Raw genomic sequence first — 16,932 nt, 5'->3', positions numbered from 1 at the left:
TTCACGCCACCCTCAAGCAAAAGCTTTATTTACTTCTGACCTCGTTTTGCAGATTTATGCATTATCAGGACTACAAAAATTCATACAAAATTCTATTCAACAAGTACTTCCTCTTATGTAGTTTGGTATGCAAACTGTGAAAAAATAAGCAAGTTGTGTCGTATTCTCTTTCACTATAATGGAAACCAGGTCTGTGATTTCAGGCTACTAATATAAATCTGCAGTATGCTAAAGTCCAGGACTGAAAGATCATAATATTGTTTCAGGAAAGCTGGTAAATTAAACAGTTCCACCACATTTGTGAAAAGAAAAATCCTCAAGGACAGCTATATACAATACCAAGATTTTGTCAGATGTAGCTTTAATCAGCTTACCAGCCAATTCTCTATCTCTGTCTGCTCAGCAATCAACGAGGCTGGACATACACATCCTTATAAAAACAATTACATTAAATGCACCCTGTCTGATACATACATTTTCTGACCTTGAGTTACTGTGGTAGTGAGAAAGTTGTTAAAGGAATACTATCGATTGAAACAACTTTTTTTTTTAATACTCTATATTAGTGTACACATTACCACTAGTGCTAGGGGCACTTTATTTATTCACCCAGGTCTCTCTCTCACTATCCCTGCTTAAAAATTCATTTCTCACACAGCTCATAGTAGTTTGGGTCACCCTGAGCTGCTTGGTTACTCTGTCACACAGCTCACAAATATATTTCACTGTGTCACTCACAGCATGCAGGAGACATGAGGAGAAACAGGCTGATCTGAGGTGTAATATTGCTGGAATATAACTAGCTATAACACTAGTCAGTGTTTACACTCAGACTGGCTGCCTGCTTGAGGTGATTCACTCCAGGCTGCATCCACTTTACAAGCTGCTGAGAGGGGCAGACCGCTGTCTACAATTAGCATTATTAGTATCTTTATCAGTCAAGAGAAGCAAAGATAATAAACACACATTGCTAGAATCTTTAACCCCTTACCACCATATCAACAAGATTCTTTCAGCAAGGTGATAATTAAACTATAGACTGAGGAGTTGATAGCAACTCCCCTGTGCAGAGACATGGTCTAGCCCTCTGGGAGCCTCAGTATTAGATACATTTTGTATCCAACACTGACGCCAAAACTGACAGAGGATTTTACAGCTGAGAGGAACATCTGTGTGAGGAATCAAATTGCTCCTAGTACTTGTCAGTGTTGCCAACCGTCCGTAAATTTACGGATTGTCAGTAAATATAGAGTTAAATATTGCTGCCCGTAAAATCCGTAAGCGTTTTGGCAGCGTCCGTAAAAGTACGCTGGCTCTGTGCACCGCATTGTGCACATGCGCACTGGGCTGATTTGCGGGGGGCAGGCTGTTTCCGTGGCCCGCTAGTTATCTCTCCCCTTAGCTCACTCTGCAGCAATAGTAAGCCCGCAGCCTTCCTGTGACTGTCCCATTGGCTGCGCTCTCCTCCTCTCTTTCATTTTGCCACGCCTCCTCAGCGCTCAGGCAGCCCAGCCCCAGGAGGACTCGAGTGGGGAGTGAACATGTGTGAGGACTCCGTCTCCGTGATGATCACAGTGCCTGGGGCAGGAGTCGGGGGAGACCAGAGACGAGAGGACAGAGTGGTGGTGAGACAGGAAAGGCTGCTGCTGCCAGCTCGCTCCACAGTAGCCTGCTTGCTGTCCCCTTCATTGTGCCAGCATCCTCCTCAGCTGCCAGAGCCTGCTCTCGTGTGTGTGTATAGTTTGTACCAGAGCACCCCCCTCCCCCCTCCCTTTCTAAAGGAATGTCATGTCAGCGTTTCTTCTCAGCAGCTGACATGTGATGTGAAAGCTAGGTGCTCTCTGGCTGTAGACATGTAGCACATCATATATCTGCTGCTGAGAATAAACACTGACATGACATTTCTTTGGGAGGGGGAGAGCTGCTCTGGTTCAAACTATAACGCGGGCACACAGGAGTCAGCTCTCCCCACTGCGCTGCTCTCCTCCTCTGGCTACATATACTGGGGACATATACCATGCCTACATATACTGGGGACATATAACCTGCCTACATATACTGGGGACATATACCCTGCCTACATATACTGGGGACATATACCCTGCCTACATATACTGGGGACATATACCCTGCCTACATATACTGGGGACATATACCCTGCCTACATATACTGGGGACATATACCCTGCCTACATATACTGGGGACATATACCTCTGGCTACATATACTGGGGACATATACCTCTGGCTACATATACTGGGCACATATACTCCTGCCTACATACTGGGGACATATACCTCTGGCTACATATACTGGGCACATATATCCCTGGCTACATATACTGGAGGACGCTGGCTGTTTGCCATTATGTGCATTTACTGGTGAAAAGCTGTCTCTTATTATGTGCATTTACTGGTGAAAAGCTGTCTCTCATTACGCGCATTTACTGGTGAAAAGCTGTCTCTCATTATGTGCATTTACTGGTGAAAAGCTGTCTCTCATTACGTGCATTTACTGGTGAAAAGCTGTCTCTCATTACGTGCATTTACTGGTGAAAGGCTGTCTCTTATGTGCATTTACTAGTGAAACGCTGTCTCTCATTATGTGCATTTACTTGCCATGCCCACTGTCGTCGCCGCGGCGCGCAATTTTCTCGACATGTTGTACCCTACCCATTTGACTGCCCCCTCATATGTGCCAGTCTAGAACCGGCCCTGTACCCCTGCCTACATATACTGGGCACATATACCCCTGGCTACCTGTTCTGGGGACATCTCTCCCCCTGGCTACCTGTTCTGGGGACATCTCTCCCCCTGGCTACCTGTTCTGGGGACATCTATACCCCTAGCCACCTATTCTGCGGACACCTATAGACCTGGGGCTACCTATTTTTGGGGAACCACTGCTGTCAGGTTAAATGTATTTTGGGGAACTGCTGCCAGATTATATGTATGTTGGGGGAATCGCTGCTGCCAGATTACATCTATTTTTTGGGAACCACTGCCATATTATCTGTATTTTGGAAGAACCTCTGCCAGATTACGTGGATTTTTGGTGAAATGCTGTAAGATTACATGTATTTTGGGGGAAGGGGGGAAAACGCTATGGCAGAGCTCAAACTTCCCTGGCAGACCTTTTACAGCAATACTAAAATCATGTATATTTGGCCCCACCCATGACCACGCCCACATTCTGTTGCGTGGCCACGCCCATTTTTGCTACAATATGTATGGGAGAGCTGGCAGGCACTCGGGGCAAAATAGTTATTACACCCAAACAACTATGTGCTCAAGACTGGTAGAAAGTAGAATGTTCATGAACCAGAAAGCATGAAGAAAAGTCTGGCACTATAGTGTTTACTGTTGCAAAACAAATGACACAAATCATGCAGATCACAGTGGACATCAGCAGGAACTGATAACTATGTCAAAGTGGCAATACAAAAGTTATATCATAAGTGTCGTTTATGATACCTGGGTGTTAGTTGGAGGTGGCGGGTGCCAGAGGGTGCACGCCCGACGACCGTTTTGCGTGGCTTACGCCAACCTTTTTCCAAGGTGGATGCACATTCACCTTGGAAAAAGCTTGGCGTAAGCCACGCGAAACGGTCGTCGGGCCGTGCACCCTCTGGCACCCACCACCGCCACCTCCAACTAACACCCAGGTATCACAAACGACACTTATGATATAACTAATGTGTGCTACAACATACAGCATTTCAAAATAAATGCATAGATCAATAGTATTCCTTTAAAGAGGTACTTTAACCAAGGATTGAACTTCATCCTAATCAGTAGCTGATACCCCCTTTCCCACAAGACATCTTTACCTTTTCTCGAATAGATCATCGGGGGGCTGTGTGTGGCTGATATTGTGGCTAAAACTCTCCTAAAGTGTGACGTCATGACCAATGCATTGACAGTTTCCTTTCTGTGAACCTTGTGGCATTTTGCGAAATAATGGCTGCTTTCAACTCCCAAGCAACCAGTATCTCCCTTTGTGCATATGTATATCTATAAAAAAAAAAACAACAGCATTTAACGTATTGCCTTGTTAGAGGGTGTGGTTATAGATATTGGTAATGTCTAGTTTTTTTCTTCTCTGCCAGTGGTTAAAGAGAAACTCCGACCAAGAATTGAACTTTATCCCAATCAGTAGCTGATACCCCCTTTTACATGAGAAATCTATTCCTTTTCACAAACAGACCATCAGGGGGCGCTGTATGACTGATATTGTGGTGAAATCCCTCCCACAAAGAAATTCTGAGTACGTACTCTTGGCAGTTTCCTGTCTGTGAACCCTGTTGCATTGTGGGAAATAGCTGTTTACAGCTGTTTGCAACTGCCAAAACAGCATACAGCAGCTACATCACTTGCCAGCCGTAAAAATGTCACCATGTGATAAATGTCCGAATATAAATCAGGGATTTAAAATATTTTACAACGGGCAAACACTGACTAAATCATTTATACATAATTATTGTAAAAATGAAGCACTTTTTTTATTACATTATTTTCACTGGAGTTCCTCTTTATGATGATGACTAGCAGGCTCTTAGTGGCTTAAACAACATCAACGAATTACATAGTGAACATCAATTATTTGTTTTCCATAAGATAAACAGAGAACGAGTGCACACCAACGTTAATGCCTGATACCCACCAATGGACTCCATAAAGCGGTGCAACATCCAGAGAAGAAAAGATCCATATAAGTTATACTCAAAGAGAAAAGATTTCCAGGAGCAACACGCTCCAGGCATAATATAAAAAACATGTACAGGTCCACACAAAGGACCGGCACCACACAATGGCCTCAATTTACTAAGATCATGCTGGAGATAATAAGGCAAGAGAAAACTTACCTCCACACAGTGAGAGAGTTATCTTATCTCTTCATCCTCTGTAGTTAATTTACCTCCTCTGTAGTTATTTTCACACGCAGTTAATTAACAGACTGTCTTTAACTCTGGAGTTATTTTAAGGATTGGAGAGTTAACTTAAAGACAGAAGAGTTAACTTTCGGTTTGCCTGAGGTAAAATGTTTCCTGAATACGACATGCCTCATCACCATGGTGATCACTCTAGAAAAGTTATTAAAGACAGGAGATAAGCTTAGTGAATTGAGGCCAATGTATTTATAGCTCTTATTTTTTAGGTTTTATTGATGCAAACATGATAGCAAAAACAGACCGCTGTTTCGGCCTCCTCAGGCCTTTGTCAAGTTGCCTAGTGATCATAGGCATCTTGACAAAGGCCTGAGGAGGCCGAAACAGCGGTCTGTTGTTTCTAAGATGCTATCATGTTTGCATCAATCAAACCTTAAAGAGCTATAAATACGTTGTATGGTGCTGGTCCTTTGTGTGGACCTATTGCTGTAACCCCCCAAGTACCGGGGTGAGGACCTAGACACACTGCTATTATGTATTTGAGCCTCTGGTGGTGCTCCTGGACAGTTGACGGATAAAAAACATGTACTTATCATTTCCTGAAGGCACAATATGTAGCTAGCAGAGGTGCAAAGGCAGGTCGACAATCGTTTCACTCCTTGATTAGGGCTTTTTCAAGACTATATGACCCCTCTCACCACTTAGGTCACATATATACCCAAAGACACATCTACTCAATATTGGCTGAACCAATCACAACTCTGCTCCAGATGACTCTCACCTGTATGCAATTTGGATATTCGCACCATTCACGCGTACCACGTTGCGTCATTTCCGCTTCCAGTAGTTTAACCAATCATCGCCGCCTTTCACTTGATCTCCATCTTGCTTCAACTTGATTATATATGTTTAACAATATTTAGCAGATATTTTAGTGAATTTCAAGAATGTATGATTGTAAGCAGAGTTATTCTTTAATCAGAGCTAGATTGTTGGTTAGAGTAACCCTTAGTTTCATACTCTGCAGTAAGCTGTTTGTTCCCTGTACAAGGTTATGTTTATATTAAGATAGCGTTGAAGAAATGTTCTGACTTTACTCAGTTCTTGCTGTAATGCCTACTTAGCAAGGCTTGCCCATCAGAGATATATACCGCACAAGCTAAGCCTGCTATATGCTGATATATGGTAATCATGTATAGTGATCATAGAGTTATTAATTAATGAGGAGATCAATAATAGACCTATATATTAAGGTAGATTAGTTTGCAGGGTCATGCCGAGGCAGAGGCAAGAGAGGCTGCAGCCTCAGGGAGCAGAGTAGGAGGGGGTGCACAACTCACTCAACTATCAATCCCCTATTGTGTTTGAAGCAGAGAGAAATAAGAAAAGGGGATACATGGCACTAACTGCAAGCCAGGTAACTAGAGATTAAGGTGTTGGGGGCACTGGGTCACCTCTTAGTCTAATAGTGTGATGGCCGGGGTGGGAGGGATGATTGTGCGCACTATGGTGTCTAAGCCTTGGGTGCTGGAGGACCTATATAATTTTGCATTTATTAAATCAGATGGCTGTTTGTTATGAAAACAATAAATCATATGATCAAGACATGTAAGTACAACCTGTGACCACAAGGGGAGTTAAGCTCCAGTTATCTATGCAAAAGAGCCATTGAGCTCCACGACTTTCAAAGTCGTAGAGAGCTCTGTCTTCTGAAGCTTGTTATCTCAACTGTCAGTCATTGTATCTTATTTTTCTCTACAGAAAACAGGTCAATAGTTCACTGACCTGCTCTGTAAAATCATTTAGAATGCTGAGTAGTGTAAACTGCAAATATTAGAGAATGATGCAAAGTTATTAAAAAAAAAAGTATATAACGGAAAATAAAAATGTGAGAATATGTTTATTGCTACTAATGTTCTAGTAATTATCCGTACTACACATACAATTCATTATATCATAATTATTTCTCCGCTTCAGTGTCTCTTTAATGATGTACCAAAGAACATGCCAATTTCTTAGAATAAGATAAGAACATACGTGATATATTTTGGTTTACCTCACTCCAATTAGGAGTATCAGATATAGAAAGATGTCATAGAACACCACTTGGGTAATAAGTTTTTTTTTTTTAAAAGAGAATTTTTATTGAGTTTTACACATAAAGGTATCCAGAGCTTGACATTTAAAACATTAAAACAGAAAGGAAAAGAAAAGAAAACAAGAGCAACAAAAAAGAAAAAAAAACATAAAGCTACCAGCAGTCAAGCAAATAATGGCCATAGGCCAGTATATATTGATAATAGGTAAATCTAGGGAACCATTGAGTGTTGCGCAATATTTGACAGATGCATATACAGTAATAGTGAGCGTTCGGGGTATTACCCTATAAAATACCTCTATTGGTTATTCAAGGAGATAACCCTCTTTCTATTTAATGATAGTCTTGAACAGAGGCAGTTATGTCCAGGTTGGGGACCGTGGTATCCAAGGCATCAATCCATTTGTTCCAAATTTTATCAAATTTTTTGAATTGGTTTCGTATTTGATACGTTAGTTTAAATAATGGTAGAGCTTGATTAATTGTTTTCTTCCATTCTGTGATTGATGGGGGAGAGGGACGCTTCCAACTTAGTACAATCACCTTTCTGGCGTAAAAGAGCAAGATTCTAACCAAAATTGTTTGATTTTTGGAACATGCCAAGTGATCCACCATCCCCAACATGCACATTTTAAGGTCCAGTGCAGAGGTGTCCGAGCCATTAGGCAGCTATAAATTTTCGCCTAAGGCGACAGGAAGAGGCAAGGGCGCTTCTGCACTGAGTAGTGAGAGAAGAAATGCCTCTCAGCTGACTCAGGTGTCAGTTTACACAGCAGCAGCAGCGGGGCTGACTGGACTTCAGCTCAATGATTCAAAGAACCACAGTAATGAGTCAGTGAGAGAAGGCACTCATCCTAGTCAGGGATCCGAGGAGTACAGCATCATCAGCTCCTGAGTCCGACTCCTGAGAATTCAGTCCCTCTCTCTCTCTGCTACTGGTAACTGCGTGGATGTAGAGACTGTGTAGCAGCCAGGCATTGACTTCCCCCCAGGCCGCCTTTCATTCAATGATTTAGGGTTGGTCCTGTGTCTGCTGTATTCAGGTTTGTTGATGTAAGGCAATGTAAAATACTAGGCTAGCTGATAAAAGTGCAATTAGAGGGCAGGCTAGCTGGTAAATATACACAGCATGATGTAGAACTCGTCTGGAGGGTCAGTGGGAAAAAATCTGTCTGGTCTCTCCCCATTGTTATAATGACTGCATGTGTAGATAAGGTCTTAAACAGGTTGAAAAGTTTTGACAGTCCCTAGACTCCAGGAGGGCTGCTTGCTGACTTGTGTAAGAGATTGGCAGGGACAGCAGTCCTATTACCAGCAACTAGTCTCTGTGTAATGTGGGACTGCAATACAGATAAACTGCTCCATCTCAGGCTATTCTCAGTCTCACTCCACTCCTCCTATCTCTGTATGTGTATAGTGTATGTCTACTGTGTGCTGTGTATAGTGTGCTCTCTGTGTGTGTGTGTGTGTGTGTGTGTGTGTGTGTGTGTGTATGTATGTTGTGTGCAGTGTGTGTACTGTGTGTGTGTGTGTAGTGTGTGTACTGTGCTGTGCGTGTCTAAAGTGTGTGTGTGTGTGTGTACTGTGTATAGTGTGTATGTTGTGTGCAGTGTGTGTGTGTATGTTGTGTGCAGTGTGTGTGTGTGTGTGTGTGTGTGTGTGTGTATAGTGTGTGTACTGTGCTGTGCATGTCTAGAGTGTGTGTGTGTGTGTGTACTGTGTATAGTGTGTATGTTGTGTGCAGTGTGTGTACTGTGTGTGTGTGTGTGTGTACACTGTGTGTGTGTGTATAGTGTGTGTGTGTGTACTGTGTGTGGTGTGTGTGAGTGCATGCCGCAATAAGTATATTTTATGGTGAAACGCTCTGCTGCATAACAACTATTTTCTGGTGAACCCATGCCGCAATAAGTACATTTTCTGGTGAAACGCTGCTGCATTATGATTTTCGGGGGTCTTGGGGGTGGGGTTCACCACAGGAGTGGTGTTCACCATGCCACAGGATTTCTCGCCTGGAGTGACAAAATGGCTAGAGACGCCCCTGGTCCAGTGCAATTGGTATAGACAGCTTGTCTCTAATAAAATGAGTCACTGATTTCCAGAATCTCTGCACCATTGAGCACATCCACACACAATGTATAAAATCTGCGTCGAGGGCCTTACATTTAAAGCATCTTCCGTCTTGTGTGGAGCCCATTTTAGCTAATCTAGCTGGTGTCAGGTAAGCTTGGTGTAACCATTTGATATTAATAAGCCTGTCATTAGCTGCTATTACGGTCTTAGGGAAAGTTTCTGCTAATTCATCCCAATTTTCTTTAGTCAAAGATACGTCAATCTGCTGCCATTTTTGTCTGATTTTTTGTACTTTTGGGCCATTATCCTGCGTCATTAGGAAGGTATACATAGTGGTTATCTGTTTGGTTTTGTCCTGGTTCAGCAGTTGTGTCTCCAGCTGTGAGGGGGTCAGTGAGACACCAGAGGTCCCCAGTTGCGTCCTAATGGCATGTCTCAGCTGGAAATACCTAAATAAGGCATGTCTAGGGAGATTAAATTCAAATCTTAGTGCCTGGAAGTCTTTAAATGAGCCATCTACAAAGAGTTGGGATAAATATTTCACCCCATGAATGTGCCAGAAGTGTGCGTCCGGGATGGATTGTAACTCTGAGAGATTTGGGTTCCCCCACAGAGGTGAATTTTGGGAAACATAGTGTATTGGTTCTCCAAGTAATTTCCGAGTCTTTTTATAGATATTAATGGTGGTCTGGGTAATTTTAGTATTTGCTGGGGCATTGGAGACTCTATATCGATATATAGCCCCACATAGAGATTCGTAAGAACCAGCGATATCGGCCTCTGCTGCTAAACTGGAGTCCTGTCTGTCCCCACCTAACCAGCTTCGTATTGGTATCAGCTGTGAGGCCAAGAAGTATTTATAGAAGTGTGGGACAGCCAGGCCACCGCAGCTTGTGGGGAGTTGGAGTGTAGAGAGCGCTATACGCGGTATTGAGCCTGACCAGATAAATGTAGTTAATATTGAATCTATACGTTTGAAAATAAAGTGGGGAATCCGTTCTGGGGACATCTGCAATATATATAGCAGCTTAGGAGCAATTATCATTTTTATTATGCACACTCTGCCACAAACATTGAGGGGGAGGGTCACCCACCCTTTTAATTTCAGTTCTATTGCTTCAATGATTGGAAGGACATTGCTGTCTATGAAGGATATCGCAGGTAGTGTTATCTTTATTCCTAAATATTTAAAGTTGTCGACAATTTGCAATTTGGATTGTTTTGTTATAAGTTGATGGTCAAAGGTATCTAGTGGTAGGAGGATCGATTTGGACCAATTTATGGATAATCCCGATATTTTATGAAAGGTGTCATAGATCTCCAATACTCTCATTAGCGAAGGACCTGGATCTGCCAGAAATATCAGCATGTCATCTGCGTATAATGATATACGTTCTTCTACATTGTTTATTTTAAACCCCTGTATTGCTGGATCTAACCGTATAGCTTGGGCTAGGGGCTCGATTGCTATGGCGAACAGTAGGGGTGAGAGCGGACACCCCTGACGCGTTCCCCTAGAAATTGTAAACATAGATGAGATTATAGAGTTAATTCTAAGTTTTGCTCTGGGTTTATCATATAATATTTGGAACCAGCGTTGAAAAGAGTCCCCAAACCCGAAATATTTCAGAACTGTTGCTACATATGACCATTCAATCGAGTCAAATGCTTTGTTCGCATCTAACGATAATATAATTCTTGAGCCGGCATTTTTATGTGGATAGTGCAAATTTAAATATAACCTGCGTACGTTGAGTCTGGTGGAACGCCCAGGAATAAAACCTGTTTGATCAGGATGTATTATGGATGTGATATGTTCATTTAATCTGGTAGCAAGAATTTTAGTGAGTATCTTGGCATCAGTATTGATGAGGGAAATGGGCCGGTATGAGTCACAAGAGGACGGATCTTTATTTGGTTTTAGTATGAGGGTTATAAGGGCTTCATACATAGAGTCAGGGAGCGTCTTTGTTTCAAATATGTGGTTAAAAAGGGCCATTAGATGGGGAACTATCAGTGATCTATTTTTTATGTACCATTCTATGGGAATTCCGTCAGGGCCTGGGGCTTTGTTGCGTTTAAAGGTGTTTATCGCATTAATTATTTCAGTTGGGGTGATGGGAGCATCTAGTTCAGCGACCGCTTCAGGTGACAGGACCGGCAGATCCAGGTCCCTAAGAAAGTCCATAATTCCCTCAGTTATTGGGCCTGTTTTGGTACTATATAGTTCAGAGTAGAATTCTGTGAAGGCAGATGCTATCTCAGATGAAGTGTGGCAGATAATACCAGAAGGCGACACAATGCGTGGGATAGCAGAAGAGCCACCAGAGGAGCTTAGTAGGTAGGTGAGTAGCTTACTACATTTGTTGCCAAATTCAAATAGTCTCTGGGACTGAATAATGTCTTTCCTTTTCGTCCTTTCCAGGGTTTTAAGCTCTAGTTTACGGCGTGCCGATTGCCATATGGCATACTGTTCATCAGAAGGACTTAAAAGTAATTGGGCTTGTGCCTCGGTAGTTTCCTTCTCAAGGTATTTTTGTGAGGCTATCTCATTTTGTCTGATAATAGAGAGAGCTGCTCTGAATGAGCCTCTTGCAACTGCTTTACCTGCATCCCAACACATGTGTCGCCCCGTAGTACCCTCATTGACAGGGCCGGCCCGCCCATGAGGCGGGGTGAAACGTTTGCCTCAGGCGGCACTTCTGCGGGGGCGGCACCCGCCCGTCCGTGGGTGTGGAGGGCCGCCCGAGCTGGAGGGGATAGCGGGCAGGAAGGGGGTATTGGGCCTAGCGGCGGGGAGGGGGGTCGGACCCCCCCCCTCCCTCGCCTGGGTCCCCCGTCCTCCGCTCCCCTCCAGCTTGTTAGGTCGCTGGCTGGCTGCAGCTATAAGAGGCAACGGGCTGGGATTACTCACCTTCCTTGTTCCAGCGTGCGCTCCACTGACGTCACTTACTGCGGCTCCGCTACAGGCCCCCTGCTCCCAGCATGTCATGTCTGGTAACTGCGAGCGGCTGCTGCAGCAAGTGATGATGCCAGCCAATCACAGAGGAGGGTGAAGCCAGTGTCAGACTGAGCCAATGGGAGGGCGGGATTTCCCCCGGTAGGCCCCACCCCAAAGTCCCGACGTGGTGCATACAAAGACACGGCCAGGCTGGCTGCCGTCCAGCTAAGGCGGGTCTGGGAGGAGGAGCTGCAGGTAGCATGCTGGGAATGGAGGAGGCCTGGTGCTGCTGAAGATGGAGGAGGCAAGATGACTGAGGTGATGGGCTGGCTCACCCAGCCAGACCTCAAGAAGAGAAGTTTTCAATAAAGATCGCCTGGCCACGGAAAGAAGCCCCGCCCACCACTCCCGGTAAGCCCCGCCCACCACTCCCGGTAAGCCCCGCCCACCACGTCCGGTAAGCCCCGCCCCCACACAGCACTTTGGCCTAAATCCTAGTGTCTCTCCGTCCCCCAGCACCCACACTGACCTCCCAGAACCTACACTGACCTGACCTCCAAGCACCCACACGGACCTCCCAGAACCTACACTGACCTGACCTCCCAGAACCTACACTGACCTCCCAGAACCTACACTGACCTCCCAGAACCTACACTGACCTGATCTCCAAGCACCCACACTGACCTCCCAGAACCTACACTGACCTGACCTCCAAGCACCCACACTGACCTCCCAGAACCTACACTGACCTGACCTCCAAGCACCCACACTGACCTGACCTCCCAGAACCTACACTGACCTCCCAGAACCTACACTGACCTCCCAGAACCTACACTGACCTGACCTCCAAGTACCCACACTGACCTCCCAGAACCTACACTGACCTGACCTCCAAGTACCCACACTGACCTCTCAGCACCCACACTGACCTCCCAGAACCTACACTGACCTGACCTCCAAGCACCCACACTGACCTCCCAGAACCTACACTGACCTGACCTCCAAGTACCCACACTGACCTCTCAGCACCCACACTGACCTCCCAGAACCTACACTGACCTGACCTCCAAGCACCCACACTGACCTCCCAGAACCTACACTGACCTGACCTCCAAGCACCCACACTGACCTCTCAGCACCCACACTGACCTCCCAGAACCTACACCGACCTGACCTCCAAGCACCCACACTGACCTCCCAGAACCTACACTGACCTGACCTCCAAGTACCCACACTGACCTCCCAGAACCTACACTGACCTGACCTCCAAGCACCCACACTGACCTCTCAGAACCTACACTGACCTGACCTCCAAGCACCCACACTGACCTCCCAGAACCTACACTGACCTGACCTCCAAGCACCCACACTGACCTCCCAGAACCTACACTGACCTGACCTCCAAGCACCCACACTGACCTCCCAGAACCTACACTGACCTGACCTCCAAGCACCCACACTGACCTCCCAGAACCTACACTAACCTGACCTCCAAGCACCCAGACTGACCTCCCAGAACCTACACTGACCTCCCAGAACCCACACTGACCTGACCTCCAAGCACCCACACTGACCTCCCAGAACCTACACTGACCTGACCTCCAAGCACCCACACTGACCTCTCAGAACCCACACTGACCTCTCCCTGCACCCACACTGACCTCTCCCTGCACCCACACTGACCTCCCTGAACCTACACTGACCACTTAACACAAGCCTTCCCATCACTACACCTAACACTAACCTCACTGTTGCACAAACTGAGGTGACACAGAGGGAGACACTTTTTTACTGCGTCGTGCTGTGCGTGCCACTTTCTTTGGAGCCATGCACAGTTTTTGACGCTACGGGCACGGGGGTGGGGTGGCTATTGAGCGGGCTCAGCAGCCAGTGGGTGGGCTTGGGAGGGGGGGGGGCAGGCCTGATGATGTGCGAGGGGCCCCAAAATTTCTGATTTTGGCCCTGGCGCCGGCACCCGCCTCTCCATGGACGCTGGGGCCGCCCGCCGAGCTGGAGGGGTAGCGGGCAGAAAGGGGGTATTGGGCCTAGCGGCGGGGAGGGGGGTCGGACCCCCCCTCCCTCGCCTGGGTCCCCCGATCTGCACTCCTCCTCCAGCGTAAAGTACCAGCCAGCGTGCATATGACGAAGAGGCAACAGGCGGGGGAAATCACTCACCTCTTCCGCGTTCCATCGCCTGCTCCACTGACGTCACTTCCGGCAACGCCGCCCACTGTATTGTAAGTGGACGGCCTTGCAGGAAGTGACGTCAGTGGAGCGCACGATGGAACGCGGAAAAGGTGAGTGATTCCTCCGCCCGTTGCCTCTTCAACATATGCGCGCTGGCTGGTACTTTACGCTGGAGGAGGAGCGCAGATCGGGGGACTGAGGCGAGGGAGGGGGGGGTCCGACCCCCCTCCCCGCCGCTAGGCCCAATTCTCCCTTTCTGCTAGCTACCCCTCCAGCTCGGCACCCCCCCCCCCCCCCCACGGCTGGGGGGGGGGCGATTTTTTCTAATTTTGCCTCAGGCGGCAAAAAGTCTAGGGCCGGCCCTGCTCATTGATGGACCAATATTCTGTCACTTCTTTTTGACATTGCCTAAAAACCATCTCCTCCTCCAACCAACATGGGTTCATGCGCCATAAAGCTGCTGAGGTACTGTTTCGAAATTGTAATTGGCATGTCAATGGGGCATGATCAGAAATTCCGTGGGAGAGATATTCAATAGAATCTACTAGGGGCAATAAGTTCACTGAGCCGAAGCACATGTCTATTCTAGACATCGTCCGGTGAGTATCAGAGAAGCAAGAGAATATCTTTGTAGTAGGGAACTTCCATCTCCATATGCCATATAGTGCATATGTTTCTTTCCATCCAAGAAAGGCGGGCAAGGATCTACCCCCCCTTTTAAGTCTATCTAAATTTGGATCAAGGGTGGCGTTAAAGTCGCCCATTAATATGAGGGGTCCGTCTAGCAGTGGGTGCAATTTTTTCATGAGATCTGTCAGTATATTGACGTTGAAGGGAGGTGGGACATAGACAGATACTATTATTAACGGGTTTCCATCTATCTGACATCGTAATATAACATAATTCCCTTTATTGTCTACCCTAACATCCATAATCACACCTTTGAATGATTTAGTGATTAGGATTGCCGTCCCCCTAGAGTATGAGGAGTAGTGAGCAAGGTAATAATTCGCGATCCAGGGTTTTTTTAGGGTTAGTCCTCTAGCTCCCAACAAATGTGTTTCTTGTAGGCATATAATTTGTGGTGATATTTTACGTATATGTTCAAACACCAGCTTGCGTTTAATCGCATTATTCATTCCCCGGACGTTCCAGGACAAAAATTTAATTATAGCCATATTAGGACTATTTTTGTATTGCTAGGTACCCCCGCTCGCTCACCACTCCTCCACTCGATGTGTGCAGTTGCATGGCCCCTCATCTGGATAGTCTGCTGGAAAATAAAGAAAAAAAGACAACAACAACTTATACAAGACATAGAAAACCCCTTCCCTGTAGTCTGCCCCTCCCTACTCTCTGCTTTAAACTTGCAAAGAGTCTCGTTTCCCAAAACTTGAAAACTTAACTAGTACAGGGGACTAACTTCGGTCGCCATGTCCGACCTAGTGTAGTGTTTCCCCTATGGGTGAAGTATAATTGTTTGCATTAAAGGAGATATATATGATGTCTCCCAACATATTTAAATAGTGCATATAAGAAAATAAGAACATCTTAACCGTAAATAGCTTCATGGATGCATGTGTATAAACTGGCGTAATAGTATTCAGTTAAAGATAGGCACATACATCATTAACCTGAGCCCTTCATACTGAGTGCCATAGTCCTTTAACCAGTTGCCCTATGACCAATACTGTCAGCATTACCATAATAACATTGTAACCTGGAACTGATATAGCATAAGTCCACTAGGTGGCAGTATAGGCCTGTATAAAGGAAAAGTTAGTGCTGGTTGTTTTATCTTCTTTCAGGTCTATGTACTTTTCCCTGTAAGTCTTAAAACATTACAATGTTATGCATAAGTCCTTGAGGGGTTTCATCTTGTAGGCACCCCAGATTGGGCACTGTGGTGTCTAATTATTTGTAAGCAGGTGGAAACCGGACAGTATCTTAGGCATATAAGAGGCTCATAAAGAGTTTGTGTCCAGAGGAGAAAGGGGCGGTCGCCCAGTAAATAATTCCATAACCATCAGCGCTTACAGTTTTAATCAAAGGAGCCTTTCTTCTTTTTGTCTGCTAGTACAGGTATGTTGATTCCCTGCTGTTCCATCCAAGTGACAGCCTCATCCGGGGTTGAAAAGAACATAGTCTCATCGTGATATTGTACTCGCAATTTTGCTGGGAACAACATGGTATAGAGAATCTGCTTGGCTCTCAGGCCCGCTTTTACTGCCATAAATGATGAGCGCTGTCTTTGTACTTCAGAGGAAAAGTCCTGGTATAAGGATATTTTGGTGCCGTTAAACTCAAGTGGTATATCTCTGGCTTTCCGCAAAATTTCCACCTTATCCCTATAGTTTAGGAACTTAGCGATCATGGGTCTGGGGGGTCTCCCTGGTTTCGGAGGGCCCCCAGGAATGCGATGTGCCCGTTCTATAGAGAAGGTATGTGATAAGTCCATGTTTGGCAGAGCTTGCTTCAGCCATGCTTCTAGAAAAGATTCAGGGGAGTTGCTTTCAGATTTTTCAGGGAAGCCCACAAATCTAAGATTAGAGCGTCTAGATCGATTCTCCAGGTCATCTAACTTCAGGGTATTTTGCTCTGTAGCTTTTTGGTTTGTTTTTTGAGCTTTTTGCATTGGTTTAACTGTGTCTTCCAAGTCCCCTATGCGCCTGTCAGATTCTGCTGCCCTGTCTCGTAGCTTTTTTAAGTCTGCTTTAACCAGGGATAAATCTGACTGTACAGTGTCCA

At 45.7% G+C, this 16,932-nt stretch overlaps 1 protein-coding gene across 2 annotated transcripts in view; it reads left to right on the top strand.

Moving 5' to 3' along the window:
* THPO (thrombopoietin) overlaps nucleotides 1–16,932 on the top strand; it is a 57,994-nt gene that overhangs the window by 16,527 nt on the left and 24,535 nt on the right. The window contains exon 1 of one of the 2 annotated variants that reach the window (XM_068279349.1): nucleotides 1,441–1,625. The exons of the other annotated variant lie outside the window; for it this stretch is intronic. The gene's annotated coding sequence lies outside the window, so the exon portion shown is untranslated. Of the gene's footprint in view, nucleotides 1–1,440; nucleotides 1,626–16,932 lie in introns of those variants that run through there. 2 annotated transcript variants of the gene reach the window in all.

The sequence above is a fragment of the Hyperolius riggenbachi genome, chromosome 4 (assembly GCF_040937935.1).
Source record: "Hyperolius riggenbachi isolate aHypRig1 chromosome 4, aHypRig1.pri, whole genome shotgun sequence".
NCBI classification, from domain to species: Eukaryota; Metazoa; Chordata; class Amphibia; order Anura; family Hyperoliidae; genus Hyperolius; species Hyperolius riggenbachi.
Note: the sequence above shows the minus strand (reverse complement) of the source record. Positions and strands in the feature narration are given on the sequence as shown.